The following is a 19,645-nucleotide window of genomic DNA, read 5'->3' on the forward strand; positions in this document are numbered from 1 at the left end:
TGTCTAGGAGGGTTGAGGTGTTGGGGTCTTGTAGGTTGATGATGTTGTGGCACTCTTCCATGGTAACCAGATCAACCAGGGGTCTGTAGACAGATGGAGCCCTCCCTCTCCACATGGGTCTGAAGCTATGGGAAAAAAGGTAGATGCATCTTGTGTAGGTCTAATTACTCTCCATTCACCTCTCACATCCATTGCATGTGTATTCCACACACAGGATACAGTATCAGATACGAAACTGGATCAAACCCAGAAAGGGCAATGTGTTGTGATTGCTGTGGAAGGGACATTTAACAGTGTAGGCATACTTGCAACCATTGTATGGGTAAAGGTATTTGTTATGTTACCTCTAGGTCCCTGACGGTAGGTGAAATGGCACTAAGTACACTGCCCCTTTCCTGTTTGGGTTCACGTTTGTTCACAAAATGGCAGCCTTCAGTCATATAGGTTGTGGAGAGTAGTAGGAAGTGACATCATCCTGCTGGCGTATATTGTCATGGCGGTAGGTGGTGTTCACCGCCGTGCAACTGCTCATTGGTTAACATTGTTGTTTATGGGAAACAGGGCCCAATCAGGATCACCGCTGGTGGTGACGGTGCACACCACCATGGTCTACACTGCCATTTTGGGTTGCCTATGCCACTTGACTCCTGCACCTCGAGACAGCCACTACTCCACTGTGTGTGCTGCTGTGTCCTGACTATGGTCCTGGAGATGGGGCGGGGTACAGGGGAACAAGCCCCGGCCTTCACATCGGGGGAGTTGGAGAAGCTGGTGGACGGGGTCCTATCCCTGTATGCAAAGCTGTATGGGCAACCAGAGGACCAGGTGAGTGGTATTCATGCATCCTAGGAATGTGTGCGAATGCATTGGATGGTTGTGCGCGTGACTGTAGAATGTGGGCATGGATAGGTGCAGTGAGCCACGTATGTGGAGATTTAGGGAATGGATGGTGATGTAGTTGGCCAGTAAAGTGGAGGTAGGTCAGTGCAGTGTGGGAGCTAGACCACCAATCAGAGGTACCTCCCTTGATATAGTGAGTGATGTTGACGGATAGTGTCTGGGATGGGTGGGAGTGCATTTGTGCCAACATGCCATTCAATCAGGTATTGACAGCCTACTTCCTTTTTATTTCTACCCCACCTCCCTGTGTTCTTTTGGCCTTGTGTGTATTAGCATCATCTGGCGAGGGAGCAGAGGCACCGGTGAGTGAGGATGCTGCTGCCCACGGGACCCAGGAGGCTGAGACCACCGACAGCAAGGGGACCAGTGGAATGGAGGGCGAGGGGAGCACCATGGGGAGGCACTACCGCTGCAGGCAGTGACTCTGACAGCTCCTCCGATGGCCGCTCCGTGGTGGTGGCAGACCCTTCTGGGACCACCGGATCTACAACATCTTCTGCCAATCCCCTTACCAGCACCGCCCTCTCAGTGGCTACCGCCCAAGTTGCCTGTGCCCGCTCACCCAGGAGGGGGGGCATCTCCTTCGCTGCAGGCACCTCTACCCCTGTCCCAGTCCGCTCTGCTGCCCTCAATGAGGAGGCTATTGACCTCCTGAGAACCATCTCTGTCGGGCAGACAGCCATCATGAATGCCATCCAGGGGCTGGCATCCCAGATACAGCAATGCAATGCCTACCTGGAAGGCAATTAGAACACTGGTAGTGCACCACAGTCAACAATATTTGAATGTCCGGTTCTTTATTGTAGTATCATTCAAATCTTCTCTTTATTCTTTTTTTCTTAAAACAGTACATATTCATAGCAGAAACAGCCAATGCATTTCGTCCTTAGCACAGGACTTCTTCATGGCTGTAATATAATACATTTAACTCCCTTTCAGTGTACACATACACATATATAACAACAAACATGACTAACAGAAAAAAACATTAAAAAACACAACAAAATAATACATATAAAGAATATACATATTTTTAAAAGACAAGAAACATATTCCTAAAAAGCTTTCAAACTTTACTCTTTACCCTATGACAAAAAGAACCTAGCAAGGGAATACTTTGACTTATACAAAACAGAAAATATATATACAAAAAACATACAAATAACATACATAATGACCTATTATGCATAAAGACAAACAATTTGACAACTATAAAAAAAGAATAAAGAAATAAATAAGTATACATATATGAACAAAGAAAAAGGCAAAAAACTACTTACTACCCAGAACCTATAATTAAAAGGTACCCACCAAGGATATCTTACATGATTTTAAACTAAATTTTTTAGAATTTGATTTTTTTTTTAATATCCAATTAATTTATATAACAAGGTTATAAAGTATATACTTATTATTATAAAAACCCTGTTTCACCCTCCAAAAATCTAAAACCCTTATACCAACCTAGTGCAAGAAACATATAATAATATTAGACTTTTATTCAAGCCATAATTAATTGCTTAAATAAAAGAATTTACACGTATCAAATAATTTGACTCCACTTCGGTCTACAATACTCAACAGATCATTTCCCATGTAATATCAAGTGCATCCAAAGAAAATGCCTAGTATAAGAAAAAAGGCTGCATCACGTTTCCAAAAGACAATGCTTACTCCTAATTATCAAAAGTTACCAGCTATGTTTGTTAGCTTAATGATCCGCCATCAATAATAAGAAGAAAGATTGAAACATCATTAATTCATTTGTCAAATAACACTCACTGTCCATTATGGCAAATAAGCTCTACATTTCAATCTATACAATACCAATTGTCTACCACTCACAATCCAATAAGATCATCAACATTATTCTAAACTGGGAGTATATCAACTGCTCATTATACTCATAAGAAACACCTTTAACTCACTTATAGCAGTTACGTATTATTATATAATGTCAAAGACCGAAAACAAATTACTCATGAGACAAGTTATATATGCATATAACAATGTTACTCAAAAACAGCCAACAAAGAAATTCTCACATGGCAAATTATAAATATTTTGTAACTCTCGCCGACAATCATAGAGCAGCAGCTAAATCCATACCTTTCCTTTATCACATATTACCATAAAACGTTAATATTTGCCATAAATTATTTTATGGTTAAAAGCCCTAAATGAAATTCAAAGTGATTAAGATATAACATTGTGCAAAAAGCTTTCACGGTGCCATGGCTGGCCTACAGAGATCTTTTCAGGCGCTGGCCTCCTCTTTGACGGCAGCCAGTGTCCCTGGTTCTTCCATCCCCCCTCCCACCTGCTCTGCCACTTCCAGCACATCACTCCCTTCACCCATCCCAAGCACACATACAGACAGGCATGCACCCAAGGCAACACACAAGAAACTCAAAGAGGAACACAGGCACCACATGTCCCACCATAAGCAGGCACACACCCAACATCCAAGTGCACACACAACAACATCCACTTCACCTACTATGTCGCCCACCCCCTCCTCCCTGTCTGTCACCTCACCATGCACATCCACATGCTCTGCACCATCAGTCACTGCTCCTTCCCCCATTCTCACAGTCACCACAAGCGCTGACATCCACTCATGCACCCCAGACACTCACCACAACAACTTTCACAGACACTTGCTGCACACCCACCAGACCTGCAGACACCTGCACATCCATCTACACTAGCTGCCTGTCTTCTCCCACTGTTTCCACCTCTCCACCCAGTACACACAAACGCACCCACTCATCCATGCAACAGCCATACACCAAACATCAGCAGAAAAAGCATGCACCTGCATCCTCTGATAGCACGCCCACAACACATACTTTCACTCCCTCAACCTCCACTCCCAAACCTGTCTACAAAACTCCTCCATATGCACCTAAGAAGCTTTTCCTTTCCTGTGTTGACCTTTTTGATCCCACTGGCCCACCTGTCTTGTCCCCAAATGCTCCCTTGGCCTCACCAAATCCACTCCTTCCTCATCAGAATCCTCCCCAGTCTTCCCTTCACAGCCCCATGCCCCTTCACCAGGGAGGAAAAGGACATGTAGGAGGCCTGATTCCACTCCCACCCCCGGTTCAAACCCACTCCTACTCCTTCCCAGGGCAAGCACAAAACCCCACCCACTCCGAAACCTAAGCCAAGGTACCCCTCCCTCCCAAGCCTGAGTCCTCACCCCCGGCACTCCTTACCCCTGCTCCCTGAGGTGCCTGCCTGCCCCATTGATGCCCCTTCCCTGTGGGGGCTATGTTCATGGTAGGAGTCAAGTGGGGGCCTTGTGGGCCCAATGTGACAATTTGAGTGGACTGGCCATGGCCTTGTCTTTACTTATTTTTCTGCCCCCAGTTTCTGGTTTAATATATCTGGCCAACAGGCATGTTGGCACAATGTTCTTCCATAGTCCTATGTTTTAATGTGGGAGTATCGTGTACACAGGTATGTGCTTTGTATTTTCTTTCTGTGCATGTGTCAGGTAAGTGTCTACCTCTACAGATTGTGAATCTAGTTTAGGGTTGTGTGTGTGTGCGTTGGGGTGTTGGGGGTGAGGGGGTGTGTGTGTGTAAGGGCGTTGGTGTGCATGTGTGTGGGCATGGTGGTGTGTGTGCGGGATGTGTGTGGCGTGTGGGTGTGTAATTGTCCCCTTCCCTCCCTTGTGTGCTAGGTGGCTGTACTCACCATTGTCATCTTAGTCGGCGGTCACAGTCCTGGAGGAATGTTGCAAGGATCAACACTGGGAAGATTTCCAGTTCACACTCCATGTCAGCGTTGGTGTCGTCTGTGTCCCTACGGTGAATGTTTCCTTATGTACGCCTCACTTCTGCCAGGCATAGCGTGGCAGTGGTTCCGGCCCGGAAATCCTGGCTGTGTGGTGTGTCGTAATACTGTGGGTGGGAAGGGCCTTTCTGCCGGCCTGAAGATGGCCACCGCCGTCATCGGCGGCTCTCCCGCTCTGGCAGTAGCAGCGGTGAAGTGGCTGGTCTGCTCACATTTTCCCACCAGAGTCATAATATGGTGGTCCGGACCGCTACCCTGTCAGTGGTCGCACCTCCACTACGGGCGGAGCAGTCCAAAACCTCCAAACTCATAATGGCCACCTAAATGTTGGGTTAAAGAAGTCCCCTTTTACGTTTTTAGGAACAGGTGCAAGCAGCAAAACTATCAAAACCTCGTTATAGGACCAGTCATCAAGAGGTCATTCCATACTACTGTCTCACACTTTCTTCAACAACTTTACTTTAATCACTTCTGGGTGCTCAATGGCAGAATACAAATTCTTGGCTGAACTGTTAACTCTAGGAGATTGGTAATCTAGTCTCATACCTCTGCAAAACCCTCATCTCACACAAACACATCTTTTTGGGTAGGGTAAAACTGTAACCAGTGCTGTAGAACCTCAAGGTCAACTGGAATATGAAACTTTTCCCAGTGGACCTTTTCATATACTCACATTCTGTTGCCAATGTCCCTGTTGTCTTTCCTGTGTATACCCCACTTGGTTGAAACACTGCAAAACTGGATGCTTTGTCACATATTTTGAACATTCATTCCTGAACTTGCAATACTCCCTGTTACAAAAACCTTTGTTAAAGGTCCAACAGGCTCCCCAATGTGTTTCCTGTACCTTTGAGTGCTATGCCCACCCTATCATGTGTGGACCATCCCTGAAAGGGGTGATGAAGGACTGGCATACCGCTCACTGAATAAGTTGTCAGTGCCTACCTAATAATATGTCATATGATAGATGTCATACACTGCAACCAAAGTTCTGCATTTAGTTTCCCCTCAAACCATCAGCATCTTCTGCTAGCCTCGTCCAGAACTCCTAATCATTTTGTACTCATTCCATCTATTCAAACATTATTTGCTTGTTTATTATGATACCAATGTACTTAAAAAGTGCCAAATCCCTTTTTGGGTATTTTTTGAAATATAGACTTGCGTAGATCAGGATGGCAAATATATAATTTCATTTGACAACAGTGATTTCCATCTCTCTATTCACTCAAATTCTTCCTCCTCAATGACTCTTCTTTTGCTGCCACCTCCCTATGTAAAGATTTGAATACTTCAACATATTCCCCTTTCCAAATCTTTCTGTTTGTGGCTGCCATCATATGGGTCCCAATGGTTTAGCCATTCCCATGTATGAACCTTTCTTGGTGCTCCTATTTGCTCAACAATTTACCTTTATTAGCTCAAACTACCTTCCTTTATTCAACTTGTCAGTACATTCTTCTCATCACATTTTGTAGCCTTGGGTACTTCGTCACTCCTTATACCTACATCCATTACATATGTTCCTTTTCTCAATTCCCCTTCATCACACACTGATACACCTACTTACCCACCTGCAACCAATCTTTTTGTCATAACTTGTCTTACACTTTCTATTGCTTTTCCTGTTACTTAGCTCCATATTTAGGGGCAATGTTGTTGCCAGCACCAAGGTTCGTCTCCCAGCAGAAATCTGTAATCCATGCTGTCAGCCTTTTTAGCACCAAAGACCTCTTGCTCTTTCCATCTCCAAAACACTAAGAAAAAGGCTGTGGAGGAAGATGAGATTCATAATAGGTTAAATGGACAGGCAACGGAAAGATAGAGTAGAGTGTAAAATCTAGAAAACAAGGTGCAGATGTTCCTTAAAAGGTAAGATGAGTTATTGAGGTGTGGTCAAATTGTGCCTATGATGTGTTTGAGGGCCAGGATATTTAAAATTGCCCATGAGGTGGATCCGAAAGTATGATTAAAAGGAGCTTTAGGTATTGCTTTTGATGCCCTAAGATAGGTTAAGAAGGGCAAGATGTTGTGAGAAAATGTCACTTCTCTGCCAAAAATGGCAGTAATAAGTTTGTTAGACAACTGCCACTGAAATATGTGGACTTAGCCAGTAAGCAATGGCAAAGGGTAACCATTGATTTCTTGCTCATTAAACATACTGTGGATGAAAAAATAATTTATATTAATTTTGATGGATTAGAATACAAAGCATGCATAAAGAAGCCCCCATGTAGTTGTGCTATAAAACCAAAGTATGGGTAGACAGAGAAAATATTTTAAAAAGTTGTTGCAAATAAGCAAAGGGGGTACAAACACATAGGGGGTCATTCCAACCCTGGCGGTCCGAGACCGCCAGGGTTGGGGACCGCGGGAGCACCGCCAACAGGCTGGGGGTGCTCCCTTGGGCATTCTGGTCGCGGCGGTACAGCCACGGTCAGAAACGGAAAACCGGCGGTGTTCCACCGGTTTTCCGCTGCCCTTGGGAATCCTCCATGGAGGCGCAGCTTGCTGCGCCGCCATGGGGATTCCGACTGCCATCCTGTTCCTGGCGGTCTTTGCCGCCAGGAACAGGATGGCGGTATGGGGTGTCGTGGGGCCCCTGGGGGCCCCTGCAGTGCCCATGCCAATGGCATGGGCACTGCAGGGGCCCCCGTAAGAGGGCCCCACCATGATTTTCAGTGTCTGCCATGCAGACACTGAAAATCGCGACGGGTGCAACTGCACCCGTCGCACCCCTTCCACTCCGCCGGCTCCATTCGGAGCCGGCGTCCTCATGGAAGGGTGTTTCCCGCTGGGCTGGCGGGCGGCCTTCTGGCAGTCGCCCGCCAGCCCAGCGGGAAACCCAGAATAACCGCAGCGGTCTTCTGACCGCACAGCGGTATTCTGGCGGCTCCCGCCGGCCCTGCGGTTACCGCGGCCGGCGGGAGTCAGAATGACCCCCATAGTGTCAGGAAGGCAGTGGAGATTGTTCATCTGACATGGAGGATTCATTTATTGTCAAGAAAGAGGGGTTGGTAAGAAAATGAAAAAGCAAGGAGTAGTGGATGTGAGGAACAGTGTGGTGACATTTAACGATCAATAACATGGTCAATCCTGTATGGTAAAAAGGGGTAGCAATTTTAGAAATGTTTATTGGCAAAAGACACTCTTTCCAATTCTGGTGATGTAGGAGATGACAAACGCACACAGCAAAGGTGACCTACTGAAGGACTCTCTCACATGGAATTGTCCACTGTTTGAGAGCTCTTTGTTCATTGTTTCGTGTGTCACAATATGTGAAGGACCAACCGGAGTCACAAAAAATTGTTAGACATGGTCTTACATACACTCCTTGGAGTCATGCGTCATCATTGGCCTTGTCACATTCACCAGAGATATTGCTAGTGGGGAGTACATTTATGAGAGGGGAGTTTAATGGAACCTGGGTCTAGAAAACGTAAAAATTCCTATACCTTAAAACCCAGGAATTTCAATTTAATATAAGTGAGCCTAAGGGATGATAAAATAAATATGCTGATGCATTAGACTGACCATTATCCCTGCATTGTAATAGGTCAACATGTTTCAGCTTTCAGAGTGGCCATACTCAGGATCCCATGCTTTCATTAGGACCTAAATCCTTACTTCGCTAACTCCTTTCTATGGTGATGTACATTCATCCATCAGTAAGCAACCATTCTATACCTATCAGCATGGTCATGCTTAACAATATTCACTGAGTCTATGATTTATGAGGGTCCTGTCAATTATGTAGAACAGGGAACACAAATCTTAATTACACTGGAGCAATGCACATATGTTAAGACACAACAAGAAAGACACATGTTAAAAATGACAAACATAGAAGGTGCCTGTTTCCATTCCCTCCTCATGAGGACTATTCATGTAATTTGTATATAACACACATGATAAGTGCATACTGCAAACAACTGCAGATCCATGCAGGTGATCAAGAAGCATGCTGTCCACGCTCATACCTGTTTTTTTCACAAATTTGTTTATTGGCATTTTTCAACTTTACTTTGCTTCATGTTTCTACATTTGTTTACGCTTCATACAACATGGCATGTGTTCTTAATTCATTACATAACTGACATTATATATATTATGCATTGCTGCAACATACCACTTGGTATACATTTGTAGTTATTCAGTTATACATTTCTGTTGTTACGACATCCAAGGTTATCACATCATGTTGTACCTGTTACTTGCTGTACTTTAACTTTATCAACCCCTTATAGATTTGCAGGAGTGGGGGCCCCATAGGGTTTCTGATGTTTATCAGCATGCTCATACAGTGTATGTTGATTTAAATTTAATTCTAGTATGTGTGTTCAATTGGAGTGGTCTGATTAGATACAAAGAGGAGAAAAGGACAGGAATCATGAGCTTCGTATATATGCTAATTTGAAATTGAGGGGGAGGGTGCAAAACAACAAGGGAGAAAAAGATTAACATTCAACATTTGCCGCCAATGGACACTTATGTGGAATACACTTATGTGATTATTTCCAGTCGGGATGGGATTATATTGTTGCGGAGTAGTTTATTAATAGGAGGGTTGGGTCAGGTGTCAGGTTAAGTAAGCATTGTCATTTTTAATTCCAGTGTCAAGGTATATCTGGCTAACTTTTCTTATTCAGTTCCCCCATGCATTGTGTTTTCTTGTCAGGAGGGCGTCTTCCTGTATTACTCCACTTCCTCTTCTGATGGGTGCATTCCCTCATCTCGCAGCCGCAGTAGCATTCCCTCCCAGCTAGCAGACAATGGAAACTGTCTCAGCCCCAAAACCTCCTCCCGCGCCAGTGCTATGCCTTCAGCTCCCGCCCAAACCTCGAAAGAACGTTTCCAGGCCTGTGTCGGTGGCGGGTCAGGTGATTTCCATCTGCGGGTCACTAATCGTTTTGCTACTATAAGTCCCAGGTCTGAGAAGCGTACCTCTGCTCTATGTTGCTTGCTTCTGGGAAATAAACCTAATATGTATGCCTCCCATGTAAAGGGTATTTGTAGTGCTATACAGTCGGATATGCTTTCCTTTACTGCTCTCCAGTAGGAGCTCAAGGTAGGACAGGACCAGAGCATGTGTAGTAAGGTGGTCATTACAACCCTGGCGGACGGTGTTAAAGATGCGGTAATACTGCAAACAGTCAGACGGACAAAAAAAGGGAATTATGACCCTGGCGGAAACCGCCAACAAAGACAGCCACTTTAACACACCGCCCGCCACGGCGGTACAGACAAGCAGCGCGGCGGTCACCGCCAACAGACAGGCGGGAGACAATGTACCGCCCACAGTATCACAACAGGCCAATCCGCCACCTTTTCCGGGGCGGATTCACCGTGGATAAAAACACGGCTGAAACAGCTTTTGCTATGGGAAAACGCTCACCTTCTACACATCCCACGAGGAATGACGACTCCATGGAGCCGGAACTCCAAATACTACCTGCCCTTGTCTTTCTGCTCCTTCACGACCAACAGCGACGTAGGCGCAGAAGATACCGGTGAGTACTGCACCTACGACACGGGGGAGGCAAAAGTTAGGGGGACACCCACCAAACACCCCCACCCTCGCATATCTCAACATACACACCAATGCAGTCACAAAAAGAACAGTAACAACCCACAATCCCCCCGGAAAAATGCAAAGACAATGCAAATTTCGGGCAAACATTATAATGTGCCAATATACATGTCATACAAAAATATACAAATATATGTATTCCAAAATCACTCATATTTACATAAATAATCCGAGAAGTATTGCAGATATGTACACAACAATGTCCGTGCACAAAGAGTCCAAAAATGCATGGGCGAGGCCCACAATAGATACCTGACCAAAATCCGAGAGAACACTGCCGGGGCATCAGATAGAAACACTACAGGCACCTCAGGGGGAAGGGAAGGGTGGCACCTCAGCCAGATGAATGCAAAGCCAGATCCACGACGGGGCTCCATGCCCATTGATGTATCCTGGGGAGTGCAAAGCCACAGTCTCTCAAGTCTCTACAGTGGGTGGCTTGCCCACTGTTCAATCCTGGGGACTGCAAAGCCACAGTCTCTCAAGTCTCTACAGTGGGTGGCTTGCCCACTGTTCAATCCTGGGGAGTGCAAAGCCACAGTCTCTCAAGTCTCTACAGTGGGTGGCTTGCCCACTGTTCAATCCTGGGGAGTGCAAAGCCACAGTCTCTCAAGTCTCTACAGTGGGTGGCTTGCCCACTGTACCATCCTGGGGAGTGCAAAGCCACAGTCTCTCAAGTCGATGCAGGTCCATACTGGTACTGGGGGGTGACTGGTGCCCAGACTGGATGAGTCTCCCCGTGAAAGGTAGTGTCCTGTCACTGTCCCAGCTGCACATGGGATAAGGATGCCTGATGTGGTGGGCCATTCATTCCTACCCGGTGCATTTCCCTGTTCAGCGGTGCTTTGCCATGGCGGTCTCTGGACTGTTCAGCGGTGCTTTGCCATGGCGGTTCTGGACTGTTCAGCGGTGCTTTGCCATGGCGGTCTCTGGACTGTTCAGCGGTGCTTTGACATGGCGGTCTTTGCCCTGCTCAGCGGTGCTTTGCCATGGCGGTCTCTGGGCTGTTCAGCGGTGCTTTGCCATGGCGGTCTCTGGACTGTTCAGCGGTGCTTTGCCATGGCGGTCTCTGGACTGTTCAGCGGTGCTTTGCCATGGCGGTCTCTGGACTGTTCAGCGGTGCTTTGACATGGCGGTCTTTCCCCTGTTCAGCGGTGCTTTGCCATGGCGGTCTCTGGACTGTTCAGCGGTGCTTTGCCATGGCGGTCTCTGGACTGTTCAGCGGTGCTTTGCCATGGCAGTCTCTGGACTGTTCAGTGGTGCTTTGCCATGGCGGTTCTGGACTGTTCAGCGGTGCTTTGCCATGGCGGTCTCTGGACTGTTCAGCGGTGCTTTGCCGTGGCTGTCTCTGGACTCCTCAGCGGTGCTTTGCCATGGCGGTCTCTGGACTCTTCAGCGGTGCTTTGTCATGGTGGTCTCTGGACTGTTCAGCGGTGCTTTGCCATGGCGGTTCTGATACGGACATTGGTGTGTGGCATGATGATCTCCATACTGGACATTGGTGTGTGGCATGACGTTCCATCATTGCCCAGTGGGGCTGTGGCATCCTGGCCCCTCCTTGGCTGTGTCTTGTGCGGTGGTCTCTGGACCAGTGACAATACTTGGGCCCTCCTGGGCTGTGTCTTGTGCAGTGGTCTCTGGACCAGTGACGATACTTGGGCCCTCCTGGGCTGTGTCTTGTGCGGTGGTCTCTGGACCAGTGACGATACTTGGGCCCTCCTGGGCACTAATTCTGGCGGTGGGCTATGGACCCATTACGATACTTGGGCCCTCCTGGGCACTGACTCTGGCGGTGGTCTCTGGACCCATTATGATACTTGGGCCCTCCTGGGCACTGACTCTGGCGGTGGGCTCTGGACCAGTGACGACGGTGCTGGCGGTTGTGTCTGGACCACCGGAAATGATGGCGCACTTCTCCGCCATGACACTCACAACAGGCTGGGCAGACTTCCTCGGGACCTTCCCCACCTTTTTTGGAGTTACAGCTGACTCACCAATCGCCTTCGATCCCATTTCACTTGTTGTCCCACCAGGAGTCATGACACGGTCCCGTCGTCCACTCTCCAATTTCAGAGCCATTACAGGGGGTGGGCTGCCAGTGCCTTGGCTCCGGGTCCTACTGCCTGCCCTGGTGGACGGTGCACTCCAAAAACCTGGAACACGCACCACTGGTACTGGTGGCTTTTTGGCTGAGGCGCTACGATGGGACTGATGAATTGGAGGGGGGTGGTGGGGGCAAAAAAGGTCAATTTGACAGAGGGACAGTTTCTGACGAACACTGGGATGGGTAGCTGGAGGGGGTCTGGGAGTGGAGGAAGAGGAGGTGGTTGAAGGAGGTGTCACTTTAGCTGTTTTGGGTGCAGGTGCAGGTACTGGAGGCTGTCATGAGGTGGATGGATGTTGGGTGAGTGATTGCCGGCGTTTGGGTACTTTGGGAGGGGGCGTCACAGACACACTGGGAGAGGACACAGGGGATGTGTAAATGGCAGTGGAGGTGGTGAGTGCAGGTGAGCGGCGTGTGGTGCTGGGTGTCCTGGTGCGACTCCTAGTGCCTGTAGATGTGGTGCATGCAGGTGTGTGTGTAGATGAGACTGGGAGGAAGGAGGGAGAAGAGGAGGAGGGGGACACAGTGGAGACAGTGGATGTTGCTGTGTCTGTATGGGTGTGATGCTTGTGTGAGTGCCTGTGGGATGTGTGGTGCCTATGTTTGCCTGAGCTACTTTTGGGTGTTGACTTGTGTGCATGCTGGTCTGTAGGTGTGCTTGGGATGGGCTGGGGTACAGGGGATTGAGTCTGGGTGGAGGAAGTTGGAGGGGGGAGGCTGGACACAGGGACAATTGCTGCCATCAGTGCTGAGGCCAGAGATTGCAGGGTTCGCTGAAGGACAGCCTGACCAGAATGAATGCCCTCCAGGAATGCATTACCGTGTTGCAACGCCCTTTCTACACCCTGGATGGCATTCACAATGGTAGACTGCCCAACAGTGAGTGACCTGAGGAGGTCAATGGCCTCCTCACTGAAGGCAGCAGGGGTGACTGGGGCAGGGCCTGATGTGCCTGGGGCGCCTGGGGCGAAGGTGATGCCCACCCTCCTGGGTGAGCGCACACGGGGCGAATGCTGAGGGGCTGCTGGGAGGGCGGTGCTGGTAGGGGGGGTGGCGGCTGTACCTGTAGAAGTGGGGCGCACAGATGGTGCCGCCACCACAGGGGTGCTCACATCGGCGGACGAGTCTGTGTCGCTGGTTGGTGATCCGGTGGCCGACGTGAAGCTCCCCTTGGTCCCACTGGTGTATTCAGAGTCTGTGGTGTGGCCCTCCATGGCCATGTGGGATGCAGCTCCCTCGTGCTCCGGTGCCACTGTACCTCCGCCTGTTGATGCTGATGTACAAAAGGACAGGGAGAGCAGGAAAAGGGGGGGAGACAGAACAAAGAGAGTTTTAGTGCATGGCATACCGCTACTGTTGGCGGACAAGACAGACGCAGCAGCCCCATGCACAACGCCGCACTCCTGCCCTCTGCACATGCAATTTCTGTGATATGGCCTACATGGCATTGGTGGAAATCTGCGCACATGGATGCCACAGGGGCAACTATACCTCAACTTGATAATTTACTGAGGTGGGATAGAGTGCCACATGGCCTACATTACGGAGGGGCCTTGCCTACCTAACTCGCCCTGGCCTAGGGACACCCAGAGCCCACCTCCCCCACCCAGACACCTCCACTGCACGCAAAGTCCGCAGAATGAGAGTGTACTCACCCCCTTGTGTCTGCTGTGATGTCCTTAAGCACCCATCCAACTCCGGGTAGGCCACTGCCAGGATCCGGAACATCAGGGGGGTCATGGTACGACGGGCACCCCTCCCACGTTGGGAGGCCATCCCCAGCTGAGCCTCCGCCGTCTTCTTGCTGCAGTGGCGAATGTCCTCCCATCTCTTACGGCAGTGGGTGCCCCGTCTCTGGTGGGCCCCCAGGGTCCGGACCTCCTTGGCGATGGCACGCCAAATGTCCCTCTTCTGGTGGGCGCTGACCTACATGACATGCACAAGGAAAGAGAAACAGTCATTACCAACTGCACCATCAATGTGAGTGGCCCCCTCCCTACTCTGACCATGTGGCCCATTTATTCCCATGCTTTACTGTAGTATGACTTCTGCCCCCTTCCCTCTTCCACCCAGCCCTGTCCACCCAGGCCTAGCCCCTACAACGTGCTCCCTGTGTACTAACCTGTTGGTCTGGAGGACCGTAGAGTAGCATGTACTGGGGGAGGACCCCATCCACAAGTTTCTCCAACTCTTGTGCAGTGAAGGCAGGGGCCCTTTCCCCAGATGCAGCAGCCATCGTCGCTTCCAGACCGAGGTCACAGGAGCACTAGCAGTGTAGGTCCTCTCCTGTCGAAGGTCAGGTATCTAGTGATTGAACAGATAGAAAATGGTGGTGACGTCCGTGGCGGTGATGTCCGCGGCGGGGCGCATCATAACCGCCGGCGCACCTGTTCATTGGCTCCTGGGATCCATACGGTCCAATGTTAACCAATGCAGCATTGCGCCGCGGTCTACGACCGCCTACCGTGACGGTGTGCAACGCCAGCGCTGTTACCCCACAATCCCATTGTCCCAGTTTAGAGGTCAGGCAGCCGCCATTTCAGGGGCCCACATGGATTCATTTTCAACTGCGTCACACATACTGAGGCCTACACTCAACACACATACAGGAAGGGTTTTGTGTCTGCTGTAGTCTTGTGTGTAACTGTGGGTACATACCTGGAGGAATAGTGACTGGTTCTTCGCTGTTGTCCTTCTTAGGCACCGTCAGCTGGGACATATGAGAAGATGGCGGAATCCTCCGGTGTACCGACCGCTGGTGGACCTGTTGACAATGGAAGAGAGACATTTAATCGTGACCTACCGGTTTGATCGTGCTACAATCCAGGAACTATGTACCCAGTTGGAGCCAGACCTGATGTCACCAATCCGCCATCCGACTGGAATCCCCCCTGACGTGCAGGTGATGTCAGTGCTCCATTTCCTTGCAAGTGGGTCATTTCAAACAACAGTGGCCATGGCATCAGGGATGTCCCAGCCTATGTTTTCCAACGTGTTGTCCAGAGTGTTGTCTGCCCTGCTGAAACACGTAAGGAGATACATCATATTCCCTCAGGTGGAGGATTTGCCTACAGTGAAAGGTGACTTCTATGCCCTTGGACATATCCCCAAGGTCACAGGCACCATTGATGGGACCCATGTAGCTCTGGTCCCCCCCGCAGGACTGAACAGGTGTACAGGAACAGGAAGAGTTATCATTCAATGAATGTCCAGATGGTCTGTTTGGCAGACCAGTACATCTCGCAGGTAAATGCAATGTTCCCTGGCTCTGTGCATGACGCCTACATCCTGCGGAATAGCAGCATCCCTGATATGATGGGTGAAAGAGGCACTGTGTATGGCAATTGGGGGACTCTGGTTACCCCAACCTTTCCTGGCTATTGACCCCAGTGAGGAATCCCAGGACCAGGGCAAAGGAACGCTACAATGAGGCCCATGGGCGGACTAGGAGGGTTATTGAAAAAGGGCCTCCTGTGTGATCTGGCTCCAGTAGCTGTTCCGGCGTGTGGGGGCGGTCACTGTTTGGTTGAGAAAGTTCTGTGTCAGATCCCGAAGGCAGGGGTGATGCACTTATCGTTGCTGCTGTATGAATCGCTTCTCTTCTCTCCTGAATTAGTTGTTCTAAATCTGGAGCGCATTTCGTTAAGTCAGTGCGGATCGAGTTTCTCCTCCGATCCCTCCTGATGCGGCTGCGCTTGGATCTAGATGGTGGTCCCGCTCATTCTGACGCTCCACCAGGTGACAGCTCAGATGTCTCAAGCCATTCCCATGCTGCCTCAGGGGTGGAGAAGAAGTGTGTTTTTCCTCCTGTCACAACACGTAGCTTGGCTGGAAATAACAGAGAGTAAGTCAGGTCTAGGGAGCGCAGCTTGCGCTTCAAGGGCAAGTAGGAGGCCCTATCTCTTTGTACCGCTAGGGTATAATCAGGAAATAGCAAGATCTGCACGTTATCTATTTGGGGGGGAGGGCCGGATCTCACCGCTCTTAGTATAATGTCCCTATCTGCGTAGTGGAGTAGGCGAATGATGAATGGGTGTGGAGTGTTGCCCGATGGTCTTGGCCGGGCCGGGCCGGGATGCGATGCGCACGTTCCACAGAGAAGAAAGGAGTCAGTTCGCCCTCCAGTACCAATCCCCGCAACCAGCTTTCAGAGTAGGTCACAGGGTCGTGGTCTTCAATGCCTTCTGGTAGTTTCACTACCCGAATGTTGTTTCTTCTAGAGCGGCCTTCTGCGTCTTCGACTCGACGTTCTAGAGCTGTGACCCTGGCATGCATGTCTTCCATTTCTGTCTTCAGTTGGCTGGTCGTGGGTATTAATTCGTTTACTGTGGCCTCAATCTCTTTGGTTCTATCTGTGAGATTGCGATGATCTGCGTGGAGAAGGACAAGGTCGCCCGCTACTTTATCAATTTTGGCTTCCAGTGACGTACGGGCGCGTTCCAGTGAGTCTCCGATACGTTCCACTGCTGCCAGCACTGTGTCAAGTTTTTGGCTGTCTTGGTTTGGCGAGTCTTGTATTTTCCCAGTTCCTGCTCCCGAGCGCAGTCGACCCGTTCCGGCCATGGTCCCGCTTATTTGGGGAGGGAGGAGCGAGAGTACTGCTTAGTCTCAGGTCGTTGATGTCCTTTTTGTCGGATATCGTATAAGCTTTGCGCTCTGGTTTAGTTTCATCTAGGCTGACAAGGGGGGGGGTTAGGTGAGTAGTTTGCCAACGGTTGTCTAGGGGATGACAACCCCCCTGCGATAGCACGCGCAGCCCGGTTAGGTGGTTCGAATGACTCCCACGAGTTCACAGAAGATTTTGCTTATTTATCACTTTGAGGGGCCTGGGCACCCGAGGGGAAGGATCTTCTTTTGCGTGAGGTGCTGGCAGCACAGGGTGCGCTTGTTTTTTTTCTTACTTGATTGCCAGGTGGGTGTTGCCTCCTCCCTCTATGTCAATTTCACTGGTCTCCAGGGGGGGTTTCCCGGTGGAATTTAGGCCCATATTGTGGCCCAGGACTGCATTGCTTGTTTTCACCTTTGGCCTGGCGTGCTTCACGGTCTAGTCCATTTATATGGTAATTTTGTGATGGGCCGCTCGTCCCTACGGATTGCCCAAGCTTGCATCTGCCTCTCACACGCAGTTCGGGGGGGTCCTCTGCTCAGGACCAGGACGCCCAGGCCGCTCCTAATGCCCCCTCTTCCCCAGGTGTCCCGCTCCAACTCCCAACATCAGATCGCAGCCCGTGCGGATACGTTCATTCACTCAGCTCGTGCTGCCTCTCACCTGGAAGCCACTGTGTCTTGTAAACCGGTCACAGCCCACGCGGACACAAAGCTGGTTCAGATGCCTTTTTATCCTAGGAGGCCACCAGTTCCTCAAGCATTCAAACCACTCGCCTGCGGTGTGGTCCTCAGAGGCGGAATATCGTTGCCCCGCTGCAGGCCCTCAGGTTTCCGTTCTTTATAACCTTGTAGCTCCGCTCCGATCTCGGGCCCTCGTGCGTTGTCCTCGCGGTCGACTCACGGCTTAGGGTCCGGTCATAGCCCGGTAAGGGACGCTTTGGTTTTTCCTTCTTCTTCTGACCCGCGAGGGTGTAGCGCTATCCAGCTATTTTAAAGCGCCAGGGAATCCACCGCCGGCATGTCCAGCACCCCAGATCCGTAGGGCCCGATCCTGCTCCCAGGCTCCAGACGGAGCCCGTGTCACGCGTCTCCTCCTCCTTCTCATAGCCGCTCCAGTTCACAGTTCAGTGGTCAGGTGTGGCTCGGGGGGGTCACAAGGCCACTTCTGTACATATTTAAAGAGTTCCTCGCTCCTCCAGTGCCAAGGCCCAGGGCCCGGGGCTCCGGCCTCCAGCGCGGCCTTCGCGGCTGCAGCGCCGATTCACCTCTGCAGAGCGCCGAGGGTCCGTTCACGGCGCATTCGGTTCGTCAAGCCTCACCTGTTCCATTTCGAGCCTCGGGGGAGTGGGATGCCCCCCTGCCCACCTTGATTTGAGTCGGATTATCCGGATGCGGTGCGGAGCTCTAAAAGCTCACGTCCGCCATGTTTGGCAGCTTGGCCACGCCCCTCCACACTCATACCTGTTGAGGCACATCTTACCCTAACTTAAAATAAAGAATCAAATCAAATCATTAACATTTATAAAGCGCGCTACTCACCCGTGCGGGTCTCAAGGCGCTAGGGGAAAAAAAAGGGGAGGTTAACGCTGCTCGAACAGCCAGGTCTTTAGGAGTCTCCGGAAAGCGGAGTGGTCCTGGGTGGTCCTGAGGCTGGTGGGGAGGGAGTTCCAGGTCTTGGCCGCCAGGAAGGAGAAAGATCTCCCACCCGCCGTGGAGCGGCGGATGCGAGGGACAGCAGCAAGTGCAAGGCCAGAGGAGCGCAGGTGGCGGGTGGGGACGTAGAGGCGTCTGTTGAGGTATTCCGGTCCCTTGTCGTGGAGGGCTTTGTGTGCGTGGGTGAGAAGTCGGAAGGTGATCCTTTTGCTGACTGGGAGCCAATGCAGGTGTCTCAGGTGTGCGGAGATGTGGCTGTTGCGGGGTACGTCTAGGATGAGGCGGGCCGAGGTGTTTTGAATGCATTGCAGGCGATTTTGGAGTTTGGCTGTGGTCCCGGCGTAGAGGGTGTTGCCGTAGTCCAGGTGGCTCGTGACGAGGGCGTGGGTCACGGTTTTTCTGGTGTCGGCGGGGATCCAGCGGAAGATCTTACGGAGCATGCGGAGGGTGAGGAAGCAGACGGAGGACACGGCGTTGACTTGCTTAGTCATGGTGACAAGAGGGTCCAAGATGAAGCCGAGGTTGCGGGCGTGGTCTGTGGGGGTCGGTATGGTGCCGAGGGCCGTGGGCCACCAGGAGTCGTCCCAGGCGGACGGGGTGTTGCCGAGGATGAGGACTTCCGTTTTTTCAGAGTTCAGCTTTAGGCGGCTGAGCCTCATCCAATCTGCGACGTCCTTCATACCCTCTTGTAGGTTGGTCTAGGCGCTGGCGGGGTCCTTGGTGAGGGAGAGTATAAGTTGGGTGTCGTCGGCGTAGGAGGTGATGATGATGTCGTGCTTGCGTACGATGTTGGCGAGGGGGCTCATGTAGACATTGAAGAGTGTCGGGCTGAGTGATGAGCCTTGAGGTGCGCCGCAGATGATCTCGGTGGGTTCTGAGCGAAAGGGAGGGAGGTAAACTCTTTGTGAATGGTTTGCGAGGAAGGAGGTGATCCAGTCCAGGGCCTGGCCTTGGATCCCGGTGGAGCGGAGGCGGGTGATTAGGGT

At 50.5% G+C, this 19,645-nt stretch overlaps 1 long non-coding RNA gene across 1 annotated transcript in view; it reads left to right on the top strand.

The window, feature by feature from the left end:
• The window catches only part of LOC138297381 (uncharacterized), a 35,967-nt gene that overhangs the window by 8,284 nt on the left and 8,038 nt on the right, over window positions 1-19,645 (top strand). The gene's annotated exons all lie outside the window — the stretch shown is intronic.

This window comes from Pleurodeles waltl, chromosome 5 (assembly GCF_031143425.1).
Source record: "Pleurodeles waltl isolate 20211129_DDA chromosome 5, aPleWal1.hap1.20221129, whole genome shotgun sequence".
Classification (NCBI taxonomy): Eukaryota; Metazoa; Chordata; class Amphibia; order Caudata; family Salamandridae; genus Pleurodeles; species Pleurodeles waltl.